We start from the raw sequence: 12,242 nt of genomic DNA, 5'->3' as shown, positions 1-12,242 counted from the left end.
TGAAAACAGTGGAAATGTTCATCAATGTCCATCAATAGAGCAAAGACAAATTATGATCTATTCATTAAAGAGATTACTATTCCACATCAATATGAACTATTTACAATTGGAGAGTCTCAAAGTAATGATGCTGAGAAAAGAAAAGCCAGGCAATGAATAGTATATACTGTGTGATTCCATGACTATAAAAAATCTAGAAAATACAAATTTATATATAGTCACAGTCATCAAATATAGTGGTGAGATTTTAGTGCCTTCTTCTGTGCTCCCACAGCTTCCTACACTTGGATCTCTGAGCATTTGTTACACCATGTGAAAATATGAACTCTTTTTCTTTATTCTGTCTTACTAGAATAAGAATCCTTGAAATTTTATGGACATTTGAACTCTCAGTTATTAGCAGAAATTCTATCACACAGTAAGTTTCCAAATATAAAAGCCAGAGTTTTACAATGACTTCTAAGCTTTTACATGATCTAGCCACTCATTTAACCTCTGTGACCTCTTTCCCTGCTACTCTTCAGTCACTCACAGTGGCCTCCTTGCTATTCCTCAGATATGCCAGGCATGATCCAACCTTATGGCCTTCAAGATAGTCAATTCCTTTGTCTGGAGTGACCTTATTGCTGATAGTTCTGGGGAAATACATCACCTTTCCATACCTTTGTTCAATTGTCAGCTTCATTGTAACTACCCTGATCTTCCTATTAAAAATTTTAACTCCCCATCCCCTGCCTAGCAACCTTGATTTTTCTCACCCTGATCTAATTTTTCTTTTTCCCCATAGTACTCATCATTTTTGAATGCACTATGCAATTTTTATTAAGGTTTATAGCTTTTAATTTTCTCACCCATTAAAATAAAAGTTCTACAAAGCCAAGTATTTCATTTACCAGTGTAGTCTGAAGTAATATCTGCCATATAATAGGTTCAAAAGACAATTGGTAAATTTCAGAATAAATTAATGTTGAGAGTATACTGAATTTTAAGTCATTTCAATAATTTTTTCCAAAAAATAAACTATGTAAAACATACCTTAAATTTACTTTCAAAATATTTTATAGCATATAATGGACAATATATATAAGCCTTAAAGAAACAATCATATAAATAACCATTTCATACCTATATAAAAACTACATAATACCACACTCGTAGATCCTCTATGAATGCTCTAAAATAACCCTTAAAAGGAAATACATTTTTAAAAATAACAGATTTTTTGGCAAATAATTTAATAAATTAAAAGTTTCATTCATCTATGTAGATCATAATAAATGTTTTTAATAAGCATGAAATTATAACTCTGAAGTGTGCTAAAATGAAACCACCTGCTAAGGGTGAGAGAACAAAAATAAACATCATTTTTCCAAATAAGGGGAATTTATTACCTTTGAATCAAAGCATGTGGATTTGTTCAAACTGACAATAAAGGAATATGGAGACACAAACCATAGAAATTCATATTTTAGATTTCTAAAAGACTTCGAAGTGAAGAGTATCCATTCACTTCTCACTTATTGCTCCTACATATTCATGAATTTGAGAGAAAAAATAGGCCCTGTGTGTCTTAGCAACTAATGGGATATATTTTGATATTTACATGCTTACACATACTATGTGTTATAGTCTTCTCTTTTACATGCTGTAAAAAGGTTAACCCCTTTTCTGCAGAGATCTGAAAATGTGAAACAGTGCCTGAGTAGCTGAATTCATCTAATTCGAATTTCTTGCAGGTCTAAAACCTATGGTTTTTCACTTGACTGCCTCCTTTTTCATCTGTCAATTGGTTACAAATTCTGGTACTGAAGAGAATCCATTGGGGCTGGTGGCTCAGTGGGTTAAAGCCTCTGCCTTCAGTTCAGGTTATGATCTCAGGATCCTGGGATCGAGATCCACATCGGGACATAATGTAATGACAGATAGTTTATATGGGAGCCCTTTGGGTACTCTGGTGGATGAATGTTTTAAATTAGTTTTTCATGGACATGGGGAGTTAGAGACGAGAAGGGTGGTGGGGGAAATTGGAAGGGGAGCTGAACCATGAGAGACTATGGACTCTGAAAAACAATCTGAGGGTTTTGAAGGGGCGGGGGTTGGGAGGTTGGGGTACCAGGGGGTGGGTATTATAGAGGGCACCGCTTGCATGGAGCACTGGGTGTGGTGCAAAAACAATGAATACTGTTATGCTGAAAATAAATAAAAAATAAATTAAAAAATATTAGTTTTTTGTAAACTACAAAAAAAAAGAAAAGCGCTCCCATTTATGGTTCACAAAGCACGTGCCAACAATAAAAATAATGATGGGTTACCCTTACAATTCATAGAAAAGGAGGTACAGGGAAATTGAATGAAAGGGAATAACAAAGTAGGTTCATAAGTCAATCTTCCTTGTAAAAAAATTAACCAGAAAGTGCGTTTCTGCCACCTCTCTCCTGTGTGATATGATAAAGAATGACCACGATACATGAATTAGAGTTCGGGGTTTTGAAAAGCATAATAGCTTTATACCAACACTTGAGCTTTTATTTATTTATTTATTTATTGCTAACAAGATAGCTTGATTTGATATGCGGTTCCTGACAACCAACCTCAGAAATGATTCCATCTTCATGAGAAGTCAGAAAGAACCACAAACCAAACCTCAAAATAGATTCAAAGAGAAAATACTCTTTGAAAAATTTCCCTTCCTGGGGCACTGGAGTGGCTCAGTGAGTTAAAGCCTCTGTGTTTGGCTCAGGTCATGATCCTAGGGTCCTGGGCTTAAGCCCCATGTCTTGCTCTCTGCTCAGTGGGGAGCCTGCTTCCACCTCTCTCTCTCTCTCTCTCTCTACCTGCTCTCTGCCTACTTGTGATCTGTCTATTAAATAAATAAATAAATAAATAAATAAATAAATAAAATCTTAAAAAAAATTTCCCTTCCTATCAGAAGCAGACCAAACCACTAACAAACTCCCCAGAAAGCTTCATCTAAAAGGTTGTACTTTCTTCAGACACCCAGCAGGACCTTCTTCTCTGGGCCTGGTAGTTCTTCAATGGCCTATTCCAGAGAATAAGACACTAAACTACTGAGTGACATGGGCCTCAGAACCACGAAAGAGATGATGAGGGGCACAAAGCATGCCTCTGGTCACCAAGGGGGTATGGAAACTTTTGCTGCTTTTCTGCATTTTTCAAAGCTGAGTTTTTAGCTGGAGGCCACTCCTTTATGATAAATTGTTGATACCATATAGTAAAAGCTATTATATGATCTTTTACAAACCATTTCCTATCTTTGCATTCTCATGTGCCAAGACAAACACGGATTATTTAAAACCCTGAAGAGAGTGCCCTTGCATTTAAATTGCCTGTAACCTTCATGTAATAGATTTATGATTGATGATAGATTTAGTTAAAATATAACTATTTTAAATATTTACTCTCAGTAAAGGATTTCAACCTATGCTCATTTAAGCAACTTGGTGCATAATCCCTTTTCTATTAAACCATAGTGCAAGGACCAATGCCACGTTTCCGAGAGAACCCCAAGCTATTTTTCTAGAATGGCCCTATGCGTATATATCAGGCGTCCTGTTTTCACTCCCTTTGTGGAACACCTACCCTGGAGGTCATGTAAAAACCAATGACCAAAAAAAAAAAACAATCAAAAACCCCAAACATCCAGGTCGAAGTGCCATCCCTGCCTGGCGATGAGTAGACTGGTTAAACAGATCCTGGGAAGGCATCTCAGCTCAGGCCTGTGCTGGGGAAGCTGGTTCCTGGCTTTGGGCGCAATTAGGAAGCCAGCCAACTGACAGGAGAGTGCAGCCAGGGTTAACAGGACTGATGATCTTTTCGCATCCAGGCCACGCGCGGACACCTGCTCAGGGAGCCAGGCTAGGAGGCTGCCCAGCGCCGGCACTAGCAAAGCTTGCAGCCCCCGGGGCTTCGCCCGGCGAGCCAGCCCGGGCAGGACCTCAGGAGGGACGGAGGCGGGGGCGGCGTAGAGAAGGGGCTTTGCTAATTGCCAAAGCGGAAAGAGCTCACGGAGGATGTGGCGGAGAGTCTGGGAGGAGGTGGAGGGGCTGGCGGAGGAGAGGCGCGCAGCGCCGGGGTGCTGTGCAGAGGCCCAGTCGGGACTGCAGGACCCAGCGGACACGCCGCCCGTGCGCTCCCGCGTGAGGCCGCGCTGTCCAGCTCCTGCTGCCTGCTGCCCCTCCCCGCCCTAAGGCTTCTCCGGACCACCCTCTTCGCACAGGTAAAGTGACACCGCGCCGCGCCCTCACCAGGAGCAGAAAGCTCAGGACGGCAACCTGGGGGCGGGTAGGGGGGTTGTGAGGCCCAGCCTCCCACGAACCCCAGGGCACCGGGACCACACGGTCCGAACGCGGGTCTGCATGGGGTCGGGCTGGGGACAGCTCCTTGCGAGGTGACCCCCGCCAGCGGGCGCGCTAGCCCCCATCGTTCGCCCCCCCCCCCCGCCCCTGCTGAGGACCCCCTTCCCTCCCCCGACGTGGCCCCCTGCTTTTGTTATGGACTTGGGATCCCAGGTGGAAACTAGTCCCTCAGACTTCCCTGGCAGCAAGGAAGGCAGGGACGGATTCTTCGTTTTCTGCCCTGGTTCTTCCTCTCTTCCCATTCACATGCCTTCTGGCTTCCCTTTCCTCTCCTCATTGTCAGTTTTATTAAATGGTTTTCTTCTGCATGTTGACCCGAAGAGCTATTTCATGAATGAATATACACGAAACTGAGTCGGAGCCCACCTGTGAGAGCCCACCTGTAGAGGCCTTTCATTAGAATGGTCTCTGGTTCTAGTCTCAGTTCAGAATACTGCATGTACCTGAGGACCGAGTCCAGATGTTTCTTTCATCTCTGACTTGAATTTGAAATCCTCCTCAGACATCAGCTCCCAGGATTTCTCCAGTCCTTGCTCTCCCACTGTCTTGGTGGGGATCCGCCATGAGTGTTGAACCCAGGAATGAATGAATGATATATACCACAGATCGCTGGGGCTTTGTCTTGTTTTGCTGAGGTTGGAAAGGCTTGGGAGAGACCCCCTGTATGCCGATACAGAGCTGCATGCAATTGCTTAGATAAACGTGTTCCCCACTTAATTGCTTGGGCATTGAACATTTCGCCCTTAACCTGTGGCTTGAGCAGTTAGGAGGAGACAATCTGGAGGTGAATCAGAAGATGGCTGAATCCACATGGTGGTGGTCTGGGTTTGGGAGATTTTCCTGGAGATTCAAACGAAAAATCTAAATTCTTCCAGTGGGGAGTGGTAAACATTTTATCGATGGGAGATGGAAATTAAATGGTCTGGTTAACCTTTCCCTCCCCCTCAAAACCCATTATTTGAAAAAACAAAAAGGGAAGTGAAGGGAGAAATCCTCCCACTCCCATCCCCACTCACCTCCATAGCCACCTCCTCTTCCAAGAATCTAACAGACAAGGTGCCAAGAAGTGTTAGGTACCAGCAGTGGTCTCAGATATCATTCAAGGATCGTGGTGAAAGGCATTCAAAGAGATTGTGGGGGCACAGGGGTCCAATTAAGGGGGACAAGTTTAAGGTTTGCCTGGTCCCCTAAAAATTAATGGCACTAGATAAGATGAGCTTTGGGTACTATAGCTTAATGGATACAATGTGTAAAAAGCTTCAGTGAGTCATGGTGGGAAGAGGCCATGAGGGCAGCAAATACAGTCTTAGATGAGGTTATTAATAGCACTACAGGCTCTAGATTTCCTGTGGTGGTGTTCTTGGCAAGACCAGCCCGGCCAAAGTGGATACTCACAACCTGGAACAGAGGGTCTTGGAGATCCCAGCACCTGAGGTATGATGAGAGGGTAAAATGATAGGAGGTGTCCTTTGGAAGGACTGTCTCCTTGACTTTAAAAGGGAGAACCCAAATCTGTAGGTGAAATCTTTTTGGCTACAAAGAGGGCCGAGGCCTCCTAAGGTCAAGGTCTCCTCGTCACTTGCAAAGATGTGCAAGAACATATTCAGACATTTCAAAGATGTCCTCATGTCCATCGGTTCCCACTCTGGAATTCTATCAATAAGGTGAGAGTTCCTCTAGTTGAAAAAAAGATCTAAAAAGACTTCCCTTTCTCATGTAATTTCTGTAACCTCCAGGACACACTCACCTCCCCCTTCCAGCTCTGTAATGAAGCCACAGCTGGTGCCAATTTGTGGAACTCCTTAAAGGCTATTCTCCCTTATATACCCCCGGACCAAGTTCCCATGCTCCCTCACCTGATTTCCTGCACTCACCTCCCACCTGGTGTGTTCACACCTGCAAGTGCCTTTTACCAACCCCTTTGCCAAAAGGCAGCCAGAGTGACCTTTCAAAGACCTATCAGTTCCTGGCATTTGTCTCCATAGAAATCTGCACTGATCTTCTAACAAATTCTCAGTCCTCCAAAGGCACCCATAATCCTCCCATCAGTCTCTTCATACCCCTCCAACTGACTGATGCCTGTTCTGCCCCATCTATCTGCCGTTCAACCACACTGCCTCCCTCTTCCTGTGGAGACCCCTCATGGTGCCTGCCTCCAAGCACAGGTGATTCCCATTGATGGGAAGACCCTCTTCCTCTCCCCCATCTCCCCACACCAGTTACTCCCACTTATTCGTGAGCTCACAAGCCCCATGGTACACACTCTCCATGCAGCCTGCTCTCTCTTTTCTAGCACTGGCCTCCGTTTCTAGCTGTGGTTGTGTCATGGATGTCCCTCCCCAGCCAGCCTCCAAGCTCTCCTTCCCTTTAGCTTCACCACCTGGCACAGTGCCTGGCACGTAGTAAGCCCTGGCTAGCTTCTAAGAGCCTAACTGAGGGACTGAAAGCATTTTAAAAATGTCACCACGTAGGCTCCACACTGTAGGCAGAAAAAGCTTTGCCTGGATTGACATTTTAGAGACGTATTCATCAAGTTGGATGTGTTCACTGACTTTCCCTTGTAAAATTAAAAAAACAAAAAAGGACCTCTGTATCGCTTCGCATCTAACGAAGGCACATGTATACTATTAGACCACGTTATGAGCTTAATGGAAGGAGACAAGATGTTTTCGCTAAGAAAATGTATAAGACTGTTGAGGTCAAGTGAGAGGAAACAGTCCGTTTGTTGGAGCATTGCTATCTTACTCTATCACAGCCACTAATAAAAATCTGACACGGGGTGAGTCAGAATTGTCTGTCAGAGATGAGTTAGATCTGGCTCACGTTCCTACAGACATGAAAGCCAGGAACGATGAAGGAGGCTTTGAAAGCCTGGGTTGAGGAGGCGGTGTGGTTCACTGCGATGAGCTAAGTGCCCAGGGCCACTGGCAGACATGTGGGCCTGTGTCCTTCCTTTATTCTGGGGTACCTCTTGCACCATGTGGTGAGGCTGGTGGCTGGGAGCAGCTCAGGACAGGACCTGGTGGCATCTTACCTCTCCCACCCTCCTGTGGGCTCCAGTGGGCTCCAGTAGGTCCCAGAGGACAGCCTGCCTTCCTTGCAAAGCCCAGTAGCACTGGGAGCAGAAACTGGGACCAAAGAGTGAGCACCCTGTTTGACAAGGTGGACCAGACACCTCTTCTTCAGATGCAGGGGGAGCCCTGGCATGCTGACTCCTCCCTTCTCCCTTTCCCCTTTCCTCTCTTCCTCCCTCTTCCCTTCCCCTCTCTCCTTCCCTGGTGGTGCCCTTTCCCAATGCCCACTTCATCCCTTTTCCTTTCTACATGCCTGTCTTCTAGAGTTTCTTCTCTTTCCTCCCCATTACTTCCCTTCATCTGAATCTCCTCTTTGGTCCCTTTGTCCCCACTCTCTGCTCCTCCTCCCCTTCCCTGGCCCCTGTTCAGCTCCATCCCAACTGCAGGCAGAGCTGGACTAACATGCTCACTTGCTAGCTCAGCCACCCTCCAGAGAAGTCACTCTTCGGTGGCCACCTTCCTGACCACTTGTTCAGATATTGCTCTGAAGTCTGAGGAGGACAGAGCGGGGCTGCCACAGAATCAGGCCAGAGGAGAAACCAAACCATGTGTCCACACTGTCCCCCAGCACTGCTGCTCTGAGAGCTTTCGGAGTCCTCAACAGGGTTAGGATTTAGGGGCTTCTTCAGAACCGGGAGTGAAAACAACCATAGGTCAAAAGAAAAGCTATGGCCCCCACACAAAAATAATAATCACAAATGAAAACTATGTTAACTCTGAAGTCCCAAATTCGAAGAATTGCCTTGAATCTGTCACTAGAAAGCACCCAAGGCCTCACTCTCTGGGTTCTGGGTGCCCTGGGAATGGCAGGAGTCTCTGACACGGGCGTGGGTGTGCTGAACGATGGGGGCTAGCCCGCGTGCTGGCGGGGGTGTGGGGCGGTACCTCGTGAGGCGCTGTCCCCGGCATGACCCCTTGTGGACGGGGTGTGGAGCGGCGTCTGGGGTAGTCCCGGTGCCCTGGTGTTCGCGGGAGTCTGGGCCCCGACACCCACCCTCTCGTGGCCCGCGTTTTCTGCTCCAGGTGATGGCGCGGCGCGGTGTCACAGTACCTGTGAGCAGAGCTTCCACCGGGGAAGCCATGGGGCAGGGAGGGGCAGCAGGCGGCGGGAACGGGACACCGCGGCCTGGGGGCTAGGCTGGAGGGCGGGAGCGCACGGGCCGCGAGTAAGGTGTGTCCTGCAGTCCCAACTGTGCCGCATCACAACACCCTGGCGCTGCTTGCCCCTCCTCCGCCAAGCCCCCCCACCTCCTCGCAGACTCTCCGCCGCGTCCTCTGCAAACTCACTTCCCGCCTCGGCAATTAGCAAAGCCCCTTCTCCAGGCCGCCGCCGACCCACCCCCGCCCCCGCCCCCATCCCTCCTGAGTCCTCCGCGAGCTCACTTCCCGCTTTGGAAATTAGCAAAGCCCCTTCTCTGCGCCGCCTCCGCCCCACTCCCTCCTGAGGCCCAGGCCCGGGCTGGGGTACAGGGCGAAGCCCTGGTGGGCTGCGAGCATTGCCAGCGCCGGCGCTGGGCAGCCTCCTAGCCTGGATCCCTGAGCTGGTGTCCGCCCGCGGCCTGGCTGCGAAAAGATCATCAGTCCTAAACGCCAGCTGCACTCTTGGGTCAGTTTCCTGGCTTCCAGATTGTGCCCAAAGCCAGGAACCAGCTTCCCCAAAACAGGCCTGGGCTGAGATGCCTGCCTGGGATCTGTCTGAGCAGTCTCCTAGTCTCCAGGCAGGGATGGCACTTTGACCTGAATGTTTGGGTTTTTTGTTTGTTTTTTTTGGTCATTGGTTATTACATGACCTCATTGCTAGGTGCTCCACAAAGGGAGTCAAAACAGGACACCTGATATATACGCATATGGCCATTCTAGAAAAATAGCTTGGGGTTCTCTCGGAAACGTGGCATTGGTCCTTGCACTATGGTTTAATAGAAAAGGGATTATGCACCAAGTTACTTAAATGAGCATAGGTTGAAATCCTTTACTGAGAGTAAATATTTAAAATAGTTATATTTTAACTAAATCTATCATCAATCATAAATCTATTACACGAAGGTTACAGGCGATTTAAATGCAAGAGCACTCTCTTCATTATTCTTTAAATAATCTGTGTCTGTCTTGGTACATGAGAATGCAAAGATAGGAAATGGTTTGTAAAAGATCATATAATAGCTTTTACTAATTCTATTTATTTGACAGACAGGGATCACAAGTACGCAGAGAGGCAGGCAGATAGAAAGATGGGGAAGCAGGCTCCCCGCCAAGCAGAGAACCTGATGAAGGGCTGGATCCCAGGACCTTGAGATCATGACCAGATCCCAAGGCAGAGGCTTAACACGCGGAGCCACCCAGGCGCCTCCAGATGAAATACATTTCTGACTTAGAAACTTCAGATAGAATTTTTTGGTCCATGATGACAACTGAAGAAGATGTGTCATCCCTAAACCTAACCTTAACCCCTAACAACGCTGAAACCTAAGCTGACCTTAAAGCCCAAACTAGAACCCTGAATCCCAAACCTGAAATGGAACCCAAAGCCTGTACCTGAGCCCTGGATCCAAGCCCTGAACCACGAACCCAAACCCTAAACCAGACCTCCGAGTCATCAACCCTGAACCCAAATCTCAGCATGAAGCCAAACCCCAAATTTGACCTTGAACTTTAGCCCATAAGCCCTGAGTCTTAAAGCCTAAATCATAAACTTAAAGCCTTAAACTATAACTCTGTTCCCTTATCCTTCACTCTAAATCCTCACCCTAACACTAAACCCAAAGCCTGATCTAGAACTCTGACTAAAACCTGAACCTGAACCCAAATTCAAACCCTTCACCACACTTTGCTTATGCACTTGCCATTGATGGATATTTGCAGTTTCTACCTTTTGATTCTTGTGAACATTGTTTGTGTTGGGGGCTAGGGTCAGGGTCTTAGATTAGGGTAGGGTCCAGGCTTGAGACCAAGTTGAGGTCAGAGTGTGGGTCTGCATCAGGGCCATGTTCAGTGCCACTGTTTGGGTCAAGGACTGTTGTAATTCCACATTGTTTCCAATTCATTGTTCCTTAGCAATTTGGGGGGAAGTTGGGGGGTATTTGGCTCCATGCAGCTTGAATTCCCAGAATGAAATTGTGTCAGCTGGACCCCGGGAGGGAGCAGGACCTTCCACTGAAGGGTGAGCTCCCACAGTCCTGCACTGCCTTCCACCGCTTGCAGAGGGCGCCAGACCCCAGCTCCCGCCCTGAGCCCAGGCTGCGCAGCCACAGCTGGGACCGGAGCCCCGCCTCTTCAGGACCCACTGTGGAGACTTCTGGAGAATGTGGGGCGCCTCCCACCCTGACAGGACAAGCTGAGGAGGGTGTGGCTCTGCATCCACACTGACCGGACCCGTTGTGGAGGACGCGCCCACACTGGCAGCAGTCCAACCTCCTAAGGACCAGACGCTGGAGGAGGTGAGGAGAAGCCGCCCTGAGTGGACTGTCAAGGGGTTCGTGGTCTCAGGACCCCACAGAGGAAGGGCGCCCTGTGTAGACACTGGGGCTTCCATCGTTTTGTGTGAGGAGACGTGGCCTCCTGCTGTGCTGTGCGCGGGGCTGTGGGGTTCCCCCTTTCTGGGCTCGGGTGCTCCTCGGTCCTCGTCTGTGTTTGTGTGCTCGCGGATTCGGTTCCTGGGGCTCCTCAGATGGTCTGCAGTCAGGGAGCGTCCGCCTGCTTCGATGCTTGTGCTCCCCCCACCTCAGCCCTGCGGGGTCCTTCCCGTGTCCACACCCACTCCAGGCTTGCACCGAGTCCGGAAATTCGGGAGCCAGAGTGAGGACTCTGTAGATGGTTTTGGGGAGAGTAGGTATTTTCCCAGTGTGGGTTCTTCCCTGAGCACAGTGCCTCCCCATCTCCCTGTGTGCCCCTCCCTGTCTGTCGTCATTGTTGCAGGGCTGTCAGAGGACAGGTCTGTCACCTTCTTGGTTCAGGGGCCTCCTGGGTATCTTGCTGTCTTGGATGCAGGTGTAAATGAGATCGTTCTCTGTAGTCTCTTTCTGATGGTTCCTTCCGAGCACGTAGGAGTGCCACTAATTTGTGCATATTGATTTTGTTCCTTGCAAGTTCTTGAATTTATTAGTTCGATTTGCCTTAAACTCAATCTGCCACTTATTTGACCAGCAGCATGGGTTTATTTGGGAAGAGCAGAGAATGGCAGTCTGGGCTGAGCAAGCTACGGTCCCATCACAGGCAAGTGCGAGAAACAAAGGAGAGGAACATTATTTCATGGAGGAGGAAGAAGTTGGGAAGGGTGCTTGAAGGAAAGTCCCCTGGAGAAAGGCAGGGTGATGGAGAATTCTCACCAGCTGAGCTGCAAAGCTCCTACAAAAAGTCAGGAGGTGAACCTCCAGCTTCCCCTGTGGGGCCTGGAATTGGTGAGTCTCTCCTGTGGGGGATTGCAATGTGGGGTCTGTAATGGGCACTGAGCACCAGGCGCCCCCTTCCAGCCTCCCCTTCTGGCATCCCCAGTCCACTTTACTGGGGCTTCCCTTCCTGCTTTTGCACAGTTCTAACCAGCTTGTGGTGGAACGTTGTGGAAAAACTGAAATTCCAAATCCACTGCTTCTACTGCACCTGAGATACAGGGGCCCATGATTTAATCCTCCCACGAGTCTCTTGCTAACATGTGTCCTCTCCATGTTGGGTGACCTGGATCTGGGAGGGCTTGGCCTCCATCCCAAAGTCTGATGTTCTCTCTGTTTCCGTGTCGTCGTGCTAACTTGGATGTTTGGAAGAGTCATTTCCTCTGTGGTGATTTCAAAGTGCAGTCAGC

The sequence above is a fragment of the Mustela lutreola genome, chromosome 6, assembly GCF_030435805.1.
Source record: "Mustela lutreola isolate mMusLut2 chromosome 6, mMusLut2.pri, whole genome shotgun sequence".
Taxonomy (NCBI): domain Eukaryota; kingdom Metazoa; phylum Chordata; class Mammalia; order Carnivora; family Mustelidae; genus Mustela; species Mustela lutreola.
Note: the sequence above shows the minus strand (reverse complement) of the source record.